Raw genomic sequence first — 13,059 nt, 5'->3', positions numbered from 1 at the left:
GGCATGCGTTCTGTGCAACCAGCATGGGACCATCTCTATGACCCCCTGGAGAGAGATATGCTAACACACGATTTCTGCTGAATCAAACTCTGTGTCACACACGCTCACACACCACCCCCAATGACCTCAAGCTGAAATATGTTCTGTGTGTTTACTTCAGTTGTGAAATGTGACAAAGTGCATCCTCTACTACACTATACTTTGCTTTAGTACAATTTTACATCCTTTTTTATTGTGGTGGCAAGCAACAAAGTACATAAGCTACAATATCGTATCTTACATATTGAAATACTTACTTTCCATGTGTATAGGAACTTTATGTTCCAACTTTGTACACCCATGTATGTAGGTGCATATTAAGCTAACTTTAACATTACTAGATTCAGCTACACTGACTTCAGACCAGAATTTGTTGACTGAATAGGTGAATCAGTTTCCACTGTTTAAAGATACAGATGAGCCTAGCCACACCTTTTTATGTATATGGTTGACAACTGTGCAATTCAGAACCTGGCAAAGACACTTGCATTGTGCTTGGCAACACTTCGTACCAGGTTTAAGAATGAGCCCTACAATAGTATAGGCAATAGTTTATCCATTAGTGTTTTAAGTAGCATTATGTGTACTGTAATTATATTCCTCAGGTCCCTGAGAAGAGACAACTTTATTGTGCCTCTTCACTGGAATCAAATAGAGACTGTGAGCTCAATATAATAACAACATTTAACCGGGGTGTAGTTAATTGAAGATTGACAGTGAAATGAAAACTGAAACCTCCTAAACATGTATTCTTTAATCTTTCAACTATATGAAAACAAAGCTTAAATCATCAAAGTGGCATTTCACAAATGTTTTTATAAACATGTCTATGCCGTCTGCACCTAGATACTCAGGGAATCACTTACAAAAAACAGTGTGTAGTTGGGCAAGTGTCAGATGTGCTTTTCTCAAATGGTTTCATGCCAGTAACTGTGTAGAGTCCAAACAGCTAATATTGTCCAGTATTTTATAAAAAATATCAAGTGAAAATAAAGGTGGATCAAAAACCATTCTACAGTCCGAATAACTTTTTTCAAGGAACTAAAAAGTTCCTGGAAACTGTTGTTTGTCCGCAGTTCCTCTATGATATAAATATCAGGCAATATTAGACATATGAACAACCACGACAACAAGCACTGCAATAGATCAGGCTGCAGTACTACAGAAGACTATGCAACAATGATGCTATATTAATGAAGCATCACTACAGCCAAATCAAACATGGAGGAGAATCAAATTGTGCTGCTGTTGATCATGATTTAGTGCTTGGCCATTAGTATTATTGAGTCAATGCTTGGAAGGAGAAGAGCCAAGTAACAAAAATGTATCTAAAACACCTGAAATCCTATAGATTTAAAGTAATGAAACATATTTTATGAGCTATTTTGGAGATTGACTAGCTGAAATAATATGCTTGAGTACTCAACCAATCAGGCATCTTCAGCGCTGAAAGGCCCACCACAAAGTTCCCTGTATTTTCATAAAGAAATACATTTTTGGGGGACCCTGGTCTTTGAGGTGGAAACGAATGGAGTTCTTGCAAAGGTTCCTATATGCTGGGGAGATTTCCTGTGGTGGAAACGCAGCTTTGGAAGAATAGGGATCTAAAAATAGAGTCTTTTAGGCCATTGGAAAGTGATCTTAGCACAAACTTTATATATATTTTCAGGAAATTAAAATGCTAATTTACATGGGTTTGTGCTCATTGTTTTGTGAACGTTGCTCAATATGCAAAAGTAGGATCTTACTTTTTTTAAGGCAGTTCTGGCCAATTTGCCTTTATTTGATGGGACAAAGGTAAGTGTGAAAGGGGTAAAGAGATTGAGGAAGATATTCCACAAATGTGAGCTATTGGGCGAAAGCTCAACCAGGGGGCCATTTCTTCTTGTTATTGGCAAATGTTATTCTAAGAACGTCCTTTGCCAAATGAGCCATTTACAAACTCATGATTAGGTTTGTAGCATCTGCCTCAGCCCTCAGCTGGTTCTTGTGATTTACACCAAAGAATTCAGTGGAGATTAATTTTCCCCCTTGACAGCTGTTGTCAATGGCAACCATATGGTCACACATGTCCAGACTTATGGATACTACTGCCCTCTTTAGTCTTGACTGAAAGAGAGCTGAAGAAGAAACGAATTACCAGACTCTAATGAGCAAGGGTCACCATGGTTTGTATGAGATGGCTTGGTCAATAATATCTCCCCTGATAACCACAACAAAAACCAATAATAGTGGAGTCTAATTTTACCCACATTCATCAATCACAATCTGGTTGAACATACTGAAATACAGGAGCCAGACAATATTGTGTTGGCAAACAGTTTCTCCTGGCACCATAGCTCCTCTCACCCATCTTTTCATCATTTACGGCAAGCTGCTGACTGTTCCTCTCATCCAGAGACACTTAGGTTAAGTAGCTGTTTTGTCTGGAGGTAAACCATAAACCCTTAAAAGAAGCAGCCACCTGCTCCAAGCTATAGCCAGGCCACCTTGGAGGGTCGCTCAAAAGCTAAGCTACCAATGAAGGGGTGTCTTCACACAGCAGGTCTAAAGATGGTACAGAAATCAGGATCATAACATTAGACCTGCAAAGTAAATGCTAAGTGGGGCAGTATCTCATTATCTACCTGCTGCTGCTTCACACTGAGAACTAGCACTGCCTTAATCCACTTACACCTACAGGGAGAAGTCTGAGATGCACAATGGGAGCAAATTAAAGTATTTCCCATAATCCCACAGCAGGAGTGCATGTGATGCCCTGTCTGTATCCGTGGAGACTGCTCGAACTGGACCAACTCATCCCAGCATACCGCTTGCTCTGTATGTTTCTTTTGTCATATTATTGACCTTACCCAGTCAGTAAACATAAGGCGGTCTGGTAAATTCCACACCGTCTGTGGGTGCTCAGTTTTATATTTCGTCCACTCTGATACAAAGTAAGTTCTTTGTGAGAGTGTTGTTGAAGGTGTTTGTTTGATCTTGTGTATGTCAAGCCTCACATGTGATCTGTTACATGCCAGGAATGTTCCTCTTACCCCCTCCAGGTGCTAAGAAGCCTGATTGAGGTCGAACTGTAAAGTCAGGTATTTGTTACTGATTGGCTCCTAAAACTCCCAGCGGGCCAATCAACATACAGGGCCTTCAATACAAGGAGCACACCTGAAGACGCCTTCCTCTTCTGTTTGTTGGTCTGACCTGTTGTTTTTTATAGGATACTTTTTTAAGTAGGTGTGGTGGTAGTATTTTGAAGACTTGGGTAAGATTGTGGTGTACCCTTTACATTTTGTATTCACATAGATCACCTTTTGTTAAGAAACACTAGGTTATTTGGATGGTGCCACTCTTGTACTGTTTTTGGTGAAGCTCTTTTTCTTTTAGATCAGTCAGTTGAGCCTTTTGTTTGCATTTTTGTTTCTAATGGTAGAATCGATAAGGCTTTGTTTTGTTATATTACTTTTAGTTTATTTGGCGCTCAATCACTTTGTCCCTTCCTCCCCCACAGTTTTAGAACCTTTTGTTGTATTCTGTGAGTCCCAATTGTAAATAGATCACTTTTTCTGTCACATTCTACCCTGACTCCATCACTTCTTGATTGAAGTGTTATTGTATCTTTAATTAAAATCTGCACTTTTCATTGATCGTTTTGAAAAGACCCTACTGTGTAATCTGACTATGACATGATTGGGGTAGATAGGTTCCCAATTACAAATAATTAAGGTAAAAAAAAATTCATCTCCCTCAAAAACAACAAAATAACACAATTTCAGGGTGAGTAAACCAAGATGCCAAACTACAACTACAGAACTAATTGTGTGTTAATCCACGATTGAAAATGACTCCAACCAAAAACCCTAATCACACCAGTCTAAATAATAAATGCTGCACACAGACAGGGGGTTGAAGTCAGCAATAAGACAGAGTTAATGTCATGATTGACAGCAGGCTCCAAATGACGTAAAAACACAAGATGGTGGCATCCGTATTTGGGATATTTTAGCTTCAATTGTATACAATGGGAGGGAGTGGAGACACATTGTCCAATATTATATACAGTCTATGGTGTCAAGTGGAGGGAAGAGGAAACTAATGCTTGAACTCTTTAAGACCAAAGACAGGTTCCTGTAAGTTACAGTGTAATAAATACATTTACCTAATACTGATACCTTTACAACCAATACAATGTGCCTCACTTCACTGTGATACCCGTCACTAAAATAACTAACATACCTCGATGTTTCATATTTATGAAAACTACAAAACCCAAGCCTTTCATTTCTGCTTTGCAATTATCATATCAGTATTTTCTTCTCTGCTGATCAAGGTGCAGGGTTATTTGAGCATTAACATCAACAGCAAATTGGAGAAGTTTGAATCATATTATTGAGGCAAGACATTGTAGGCTCCTGAATTTTCACTGGAGTTTCGTTGTCAGTAATTGGTGAATAAAAATATTATCACATAATTGTTTTTATAATTTCCCTCTACACTGAATTTTTTAAAAATAGGAGAAAGACATGAGAACCCCACAATTAAAGTCAAATCAAGGTCAAAGAGGTAATACCACCCTCAAGAGATGAAACGTCCTATGCTTAAGTATTATGCTTCAATTCAACCAGTGGTGCACATAATAAAAAGCTAAGAGGAATTCATACTTCTCAACTTCTCCAACTGCTACTTTGTTGCAAGGCAACAGCAGAAATGGTGGGCCAAGCTGGTGACGCTGGCACAGAAGTCCTCTGTAGACCAGACCGTCTCATTTCGATTCAGCTTACATTATCGACACAAACTGTGTAGACCGGGTTCTCCGAAGGAGACGGCCCCAGGATTGGGACACAGCATTATATTGTTTGAAATGTTTTGATGTGATCTTAAGACGATTATAGAAGAGAAGACAACAAATAAATTCAACAACTAGCCAATGTTTTAACTTTGTTCAACAATTTTCAACAACTACCTCAACACAACGCGAGAGTTCCTAAATGATATTGTCATATTCTTTCTGCTTCAACCATTTGACCTCTAACCCTCTGGTATGGATGCTGGAGGGCACATGGGTCAGATTCTGTTTATTGACAAATTCACATCAGAGTTGATGCCGTCTTAGTGAGGCTAACAATACACTTTACTAATGATTGTTGAAAATGACATAAAAGATAGATATTCACTTAACTGAACACTTGTTGGTTTAAAGACAAATCTATAAAGCATTATTTATTTAGTACTAATTAACCCATTATAGGCTACTTAAAACACTTTGTAATGGATGTCTTGGGCAGCACTCTAGTGCCAAACTATATAATATATCCCAACTAGAGTAATGTATGCTGCAATTTTCATTTTAAAGTATGCATTTGTTGATAGTTATGTTTAGTCTTAGCTATACCTTCAGATAAGGGTGTTTGGCAGCAGAATTGCTCACATATCCTGGTCCACCATCAACAACTGGAGTCATATGGTTCAAATATAGCTATGTCAACAGGGTGGTACGTTTCAGTGTAATTTACTCATTGCTGCTACTGCTTTTAACCAATAGGATGAAAGACGACTGTCACACACTTGGGTCTCTCTTCTCTGAGATACCTTGTCACTAACGCTGCTCTCTGATGCACTGGCCCACCTCACAAGATTTACTACAAACAATTATTGATGGTATTATATAAATAAATATGTTTTTTAATTGACATAACATAGTGTAGTAAGCAACTTCCCCCCCAAGATGCAATATGGTGGATTAAATCAGAGAAAAGGGAGATGCTGTGGTTGAATGCGGAAGGAGCACTAAAAAAAGGGTATTGGAAAGATTTAGGCAGGTTGTCCTGTCAGATGATGCTCAAGCTCCTTCAAATTACAGTAACTTGTAGCTAAATCTAAACTTGTGGACGATCTGTGGATTTCAGCTGCTCTCATCTACACTCACTTGATATCATGACTGTTTACACTAGTGGCACAGGGGATAATGTACAGCTAATCTATATATATAAATATATACCTATATATTACATTACATTTCATTTATCTGTCGCTTTTATCCAAAGCAACTTACAATAAGTACATTCAACCATGAAGGTATAAATCCAGGACAACTTTATATATACAGCGCTGTGAAATCGTATTTTCCCCCTTCCAGATTTTATTTTTTGGCATATTTGTCACACTTAAATGATTCAGATCATCAAACAAATTTTAATATTAGACAAAGATAACCCAAGTAAATACAAAATGCTGTTTTTAAATGATGATTTCATTTATTAAGGGAAAAAAGCTATCCAAACCTACCTGGCCCTATATGAAAAAGTAATTGCCCCCTAAACCTAATAACTGGTTGTTCCGCAACAACTGCAATCAAGTATTTGCGATAACTGGCAATGAGTGTTTCACATGGCTGTGGAGGAATTTTGGCCCACTCTTCTTTGCAGAATAGTTTTAATTCAGCCACATTGTAGGGTTTTTTAGTATAAATGGCTTGTATAGTATAAAAGGTCATGCCACAGCATCTCAATCAGATTTAAGTCCGGACTTTGACTAGGCCACTCCAAAACGTTAATTTTGTTTTTTTTTAGCCATTCAGAGGTGGACATGCTGGTGTGTTTGGGATCATTGTCCTGCTGCATAACCCAAGTGCACTTCAGCTTGAGGTCACAAACTGATGGTCAGACATTCTCCTTCAGGATTTTCTGGTAGAGAGCAGTATTCATGGTTCCATCAATTATGGCATGTCGTCCAGGTCCTGAATCAGCCCCAGACCATCACACTACCACCACCATGTTTGACTGTTGTTATGATGTTGTTTTTATGAAATGCTGTGCTTTCGCCTTGGAACTCTCCCATGGATGCCATTTTCCCCCAGTCTCTTTCTTATTGTTGAATCACGAACACTGACTAACTGAGGCAAGTGAGGCCTGGAGTTCCTTGTATGTTGTTCTGAGGTCTTTTATGACCTCCTAGATGAGTCGTCAATGTGCTCTTGGAGTAATTTGGTAGGCCGGCCACTCCTGGGAAGGTTCACCACTGTTCCAAGTCTTCTCCATATGTGGATAATGGCTCTCACCCTGGTTCACTGAAGTCTCAAAGCTATGTAAATTGCTTCGTAACCCTTTCCAGAATGATACATGTCAATTATTTTGTTTCTCATCTGTTTTTGAATTTCTTTGGATCGTGGCATGATGTGTTGCTTTTTGAGATCTTTTAGCCTACTTCACTTTGTCAGGCAGGTTCAATTTAAGGGATTTCTATAATCAACAGGTCTGGCAGTAATCAGGCCTGGGTGTGGCTAGTGAAATTGAATTCAGCTTTCCAAAAAATGTTGTTAATCACAGTTCATTCTTGATTTATCATGGGGGGGGGGGCAATTACTTTTTCACATAGGGCCAGGTAGGTTTCGATAGCTTTTTTCCCTTAATAAATGAACTAATCGTTTAAAAACTGCATTTTATATTTACTCGGGTTATCTTTGTCTAATATAAAAAATTGGTTTAATGATCTGAAACATTTAAGTGTGACAAATATGCAAAAACATAAGAAACCAGGAAGGGGGAAAATACTTTTTCACAGCACTGTATATGCTGTGCCCTTTTCTCTCAGTCGCAGTTTCTTTGGTGAGTTTTGTCTTGGATCACTCAGATTTTTCTCTGAACTATTAGTACATATGACTACTACTCAATTCTTTACTGTTATGCACTATTTCAGCGGCGACATGGCTACAGCACAGTTTTGAGGTTTAGTGTAATATAGAGTGGAACAGGTAATGTGGGAATATCAACCTCATGCTACAGTTAGAAATAATTCAGGCCATGTAATTTACAGTTTATACAGTGACAGAAGACAGACCTAATTGGATAACATGGACTAATTGTATAATTAGAGATTTCACAGCTATCGTTATTGGGGTATTGTGTATTGTGTGTGTAGATTTAGGCATATTTTAAGCTTCCATTACAGATCGGATGGGTGCGACTAATACAAATCCTTGACTTGCTTGAATCACGGTCTGGATATGTCCTATAAAAAATGTGTATACACTAAAGTTGTGTTGGCTCTCATGGCAGAGAGTGGGGAGTGGTCTTTGTGACATGTGAATACCCTGACACCTTCCTGGTACTGCTGTATCATTGTCAGGCTGTCACATATTTAAAATTCAACACAGTGAATAAATGAGAGAAAAAATCTGGCCCCTTAAAAAAAAATGCTCCCTGACACATCAGCATTTGTACTGGGAGTGCTTGATTGCATGCATATCTGTTTGTGTCTCTAAATGAATGACTGCATGTGCAAGTCTGAGCATTTTTATCTCAAAATTTTTTATCAAATTAATGGCCTTGTGAGTTATTAAAAGGCTGGCTGCCCACATCAGTCTGGGAGTTTCTCTAATCTCCTGACAACATGCACAGCTAACAGATTCATGCTCCGACAAATCAGATTCAGGAAATGGCTGTGTTGCCACAATCTGATTGCTCCAACTTCTGGGGCCAAACAGCCACTTGAGTGGCTGACATCAGCTAATGGAAGTGAGTAGCTGCTACTGTCAAGGTGCTCTCATGCGTCTCCGATTCTGCTCACGACAAAGATATGTGGAGTGGCTGTGTGGCTTGATAACAATCCTGAACTGACATGCTGTCACACTGTGGAGCCAGTACCAGAGATCACTGTGGGTCACCTACTCGCTGCAGGTACTGAACTTCTTTATATGTTTTAACCAAGTCCCTGCCAACGTGGTCGACAGCTGAGCCAAGCATGTGTCCTCTAACATGCAGTGTCCCTGTCCTCTGACCCTTCACTAATGGAGTGTCACTCCATGTGAAGCCAAACTCACAGCTGTGGAGGACACTCTGCATTAAGGGGAAGAGTATGAATACACTTCTAAACTCTAGGACATACTCAATATCTTACATCTTGTGCAAGAAAATATATGTTACCAAGGATACTGAAGAATGCCTTGCACAGTGCTGATGCTAGATTAATGGATGGTAAGTATCTAGAGCAATATCCTTATTAACCATAACATTTAGCTAACCCTTTGTATGAACAATAGGTTTTTAAATTCCAAAATTTAAAACATTTTATGAACATGATTACACGTAACTCAAAGACCTAAAGGTCACAAGGCTCTTATTTATCGCATGTTATGCCTCTGCTCTGGAGGCATTGTAACACGTTTTAATGTGATATCTTGAGATTAGCTTGAAAGAATGTCTCATATTTGATACAAACATTCACTTGTACTCACATTAACCAATTGGACTTTGTAGTTGAAGGTCGAAATTTCAAGGTCATGTGACCTCACGTTGTTGTGAATGCAATATATCAAGAATGGCAAAGGGGAATGTCATTACATCTGGCAAAAACATTCAATTGAACTCATGGATAACCTGATTAGAATTTGGTGGTCAAATATCACCGGTCAAGCCAAAACCAACAAGAATAGTTGGTAACAATTGGTGGGAATTGTCACTTTTCATCCATATCAACCCCACTTTTTTTCACTGTATGCTGTTTTGTTCAAAAGGAGCATCTCAGAGGTTTGATTTTCAATCAAATATTATGGACTGAATACTGTGCTCAAACATAAAAACTCCTGTTAAAACCACTAGAATTCCTCGAAATCCCAAGTGTTCCAGCTCCAATATAAGTCTTCATGTGCTCTTTCTCTACCCTTGGGTTTCCCACTAGTTGAGCCTCCAGAGGAAGGCACCCAGGACGCATCCTGATCAGATGCACAAACCATCTTAACGCGCTCCTTTAGATGCAAACAATTTGTATGCCGAGCTCCCTCCGGATGTCTGAGTTGTGGGTTGAGACTTGTCACCCTATGGAGGACACACATTTTGGCTCCTGTATCTGCAATGTTATTTATTTTGTCACTACCAAAATCCCACGGAGGGTAGAACATAGCTCGATTAGTGAATTAAAATTAAAATTGCATTTCTCAGTGTATGAGTTTAGAAACATGACGTTTCAAAATTATTTTTGTTTTGTAACAAATCATCAACCAAAATAGATTTGCATACCTCATATTCACAAATCACAATTAGTCTCAAAGGACTTAACAAGGTGCAAGTTCCTCTGTCCTTAACCCTCTCTCTGGGAAAACATTTTGAAACTACAGAGCAGGCCACATGTGAGGGATCCCTCTCCCAGGACGAGCAGAGGTGCAATAGATGACCCTTAACCCCAGTAAAACATCATCAACTCTGAGCTTCTAAACTTATTTGTCACACTCATCATTATGTCCATTATGAACTGATTGCATGCAGATGTTATAAACCTCAAAACAAAGTGTAAATACTAAAAAGTCCCATGTAAGTGTATGAGCTCTGGCTGCTTTTTTCCTTTCCTCTCTCCCATGATCAAATTAAGGAAATCTAAAATCACAGTTTGTACAGTCTAACAGTCAAGGGAAAAGAAAAACAAATGAAATACAAAACAACAGCTGAATCAAACTGTTACATTGTTAGCTACTTGAACACAGCACAGAGACTCACTGTCCACCTGCTGATTCCAAGTGCAGCACAGCCATAAATAACAAATAATAGATTTTTTTCCACCAGCTTTTTTTAAAATGACCACAAGCAAAGACACCCAGGCAGGATCCCCAGCTTGCTAAAGTGAATATTAAGTCAAATAATTGGATTTGCTTCCTAAGTCGTCGCCACTGATGGGCTGACAATAACGGAGAGTAATAGAGGATCTCTGTTTCTCTGGCCTCAGTTGGATTAAAAGAGGAGAAATTAATTAATTTCAAATGATATGTGTGTGTTAAACTTACTCGAGAAAGACTGCAACCTTGAATGCAAAAATCATCTGTGAGAACTTCACAATGAAGTGTGAATTGGACTAAATGAAATCTACCAAGTCTAATATGGATCTCCTGATAGAGGCAGGGCTCACTATTGATGGAATGAGTGGAGCGAGTGTCTGAAATGTCAATCTTATCGTCAATATGATTATCCTGCTAAAGCAAAGCTCCCTGGGACAGTCTTGGGTAAGTGAGCAGCAGGGTTTCTGTCTAACGTAGAGAAGGATTAGAACAGAAATTGAAACCTAAGAAGGTTCAGTGTGGGTGGGTGTTACTTTCAGACACATGAAAATGACAGGGGGTATTAGCCGAATCGTTTCACAGCAGGTATAGATTAATCAGGGCAGAGATTTTACTGCAACTTTTCACGCAAATATAGAAAGCAAAATAGACTAAAGATGACCTGGAAAGTTCACCAACATTTTGGTGGTCAGTTTTATCTGCCGTTTTTGGGAGTGTGTACATTTAAAATTATGGCCAGCATCTGTGGGACTAAACCCCTCCTCCTATTTATCATTGTTAGTACCTTGTCCACAAAGAGGGAGACAGCAGAGGAAAGGTGTATCCCAATTCCATACCACACACTACCGTAAAGATGCTTTCAGATGGGAATAATGTCCATGGAGTCCAGAGTTTTTCTGGAGTTGCAGCAAAGGGCCACACAGCCCAGACTCAAACCCGGGCAGCCAGCTGTATGTGAGCTCAGAGAATGTCAATAAGAGTTCAGTACATAAATTGAAAGCATCCAATTGTGTACTAGCTATGTGAAGGTACACATTTCCACAGCCTAGGTTCATACTTTAGTACTGTGTTTGAGACCAAAACGAACACATCCATATATTGAGTAATTTCACACATTATGTGTGGAAAAAGCAATGTTTCTTTTCAAAAGGAGGTACATTGTTTTTTCACTTCACCCAATGTGGCCAATGGTAAAAATGTGACCTAATGCTGGTGCTAGAAATAGGATGAGTAGCTGCTGCTCAGAGTACAATGAATATTCATACCACATGTCATGGTAATCTAGCCTCCAAAGTGCTGCACAGACAGACAAATTAACATTTCCTCGCTATACAAGCAATTGCATCAGGTCAACAGCATTGTGCTTGAAAAATTTAATTTTCATAAGCCAACAGAGTCTGTCTGCAGCAGCATCGTGGAAAAAGTCAGAAATTGAGAAGCACCATCTTCCTCCCCTACCTCAACTCTCATTAATGTCAATTTCATAGTGCTGGTCCGGGGGCGATGCTCTACTAAAAATGTGTGTCAGGAATATAAGTGGCTTTCTGAATAGACTTCCAGACATCAAAAGGTTTCTTAGATAAGGCTGTTTTTATGAACTTTACGCCATGTTGATTTGACAAACTTTTACCATGGTGCCCTTTTGACCTTAAAAGTGTGCTACCTCTAAACAGCAGACCTGCAGTGTTTGTGACATAGAAATGGAAAAGAGCTTCAGATGTGACAGGAATTTACAGCAAGAATGTAAATTCTGCAGATGAGGAAACAGTTTCTTAGCAACTTTTTAAACCACTGAAATGTGTCACATCAGCGTGCATGTTTGTCACAGAGGGAAGAATTAATTCTGCAGAGGGAATATTTCAACGAGGGGTGAAATTCAGGTCATCAGCTATGTGTTTGTGTGTGTAAGTGTGTTTGGCAGCTCCTCACATACATAACCACACTGGCTATGTAATAAAAGAAGTCCTCAGCTGCATTATTCTGAGACTTTTCCCACTCACAGTTGTTCGTACTCTGCCTTTCCTGTTCCAGTCCACATTTTGACAGCAAACCCTGTAGTGCTCTATGTAACTTGGTTGCCATGGTCATACTGAAGATGTGGGTTGTTTTTGCTCATCACAGTTTGGAGCTGCCATTTATCCTGTCAGAGAAGGATTTGACTAACTTGTGTTTTTAGTTTTTTTTTTCAGTGTAGGATCTCAGTGGGGACTGAGCTTTGTTGATGGGCAAGCCCCCTCACAGCAGCACCCATCCAGCGGACAAAACCGATTTAAACTCAGCAGACTCCAGAATCAAGCATACTTAAGGGCTTTTTAGACAAGGCTAGACAGACGCCTGGTAATGGTTAATTTTCAATGAGAGGCGGGCAGGGAGGCACCACATGTAGGAACTTCCCCATGTTGACTACCTGCTTCACCTTCATGTGTTGCACTTGTGTCCAATTATCGCCCCTCCCTGAGTATTCAGTCATCGTTGATCCCCTTCCC

This window comes from Limanda limanda, chromosome 18 (assembly GCF_963576545.1).
Source record: "Limanda limanda chromosome 18, fLimLim1.1, whole genome shotgun sequence".
Taxonomy (NCBI): Eukaryota; Metazoa; Chordata; class Actinopteri; order Pleuronectiformes; family Pleuronectidae; genus Limanda; species Limanda limanda.
The sequence above is the reverse complement of the archived record's forward strand: the minus strand, read 5'-3'. Positions refer to the sequence as shown.